This window comes from Oryzias melastigma, linkage group LG19 (assembly GCF_002922805.2).
Source record: "Oryzias melastigma strain HK-1 linkage group LG19, ASM292280v2, whole genome shotgun sequence".
Classification (NCBI taxonomy): domain Eukaryota; kingdom Metazoa; phylum Chordata; class Actinopteri; order Beloniformes; family Adrianichthyidae; genus Oryzias; species Oryzias melastigma.
The window spans coordinates 333,646-334,303 of NC_050530.1; positions in this window are offsets into that span (position 1 = coordinate 333,646).

Below are 658 nucleotides of genomic sequence, written 5' to 3' on the forward strand. Positions count from 1 at the left end.
ACAGAAAGACAGATGGATGGATGGATGGATGGATGGATGGATGGATGATGGATGGACAGATGGTAGACAGACAGACAGACAGACAGACGGACAGAAGATAGACGGATGGATGGATAAAGACAGATAGACAGAAAGATGGATGGATGGATGGATGGATGGATGGATGGACGGATGACGTTTCTCCTCTGTAGGATCTGAACCAATCAGACTGTCAAACTGAATTTAAACTTTTGCAACTTTTCCTCCTAAGAAGTTTAAATAAAATCATGAACTTGTTCCTCGTCTCCACCTGGTGGAAGTTTGGTTGTTGCTGTAGATGGAACTGTTGTAGCACTTGTTAGATACATAAACCAACCTGGAGAGCCAACACTGAAGCTGAACTCTCTGTCTGTCATTTAAACGTGTGAAAAAGAACGTTTACATCATTAAAATCAGCTTTTATGACGTATAATTTAAAGTTTTACTCCGTTTTACTTCCTGGTTTTGATTCTGCTGTTTTTAGACCAAATTTAACAAAATCATGTCACATTCTAGGACATAGTTTCTGCAGAGCAGCAGGAGTTCATTAGGAATTCACATCCAAATTTTGGCAGGACTATTGGTGTCGACCAACCCCGCCCCTCTTCCCCTCGCTGACCCTCCTGAGTATTTTCTGTCT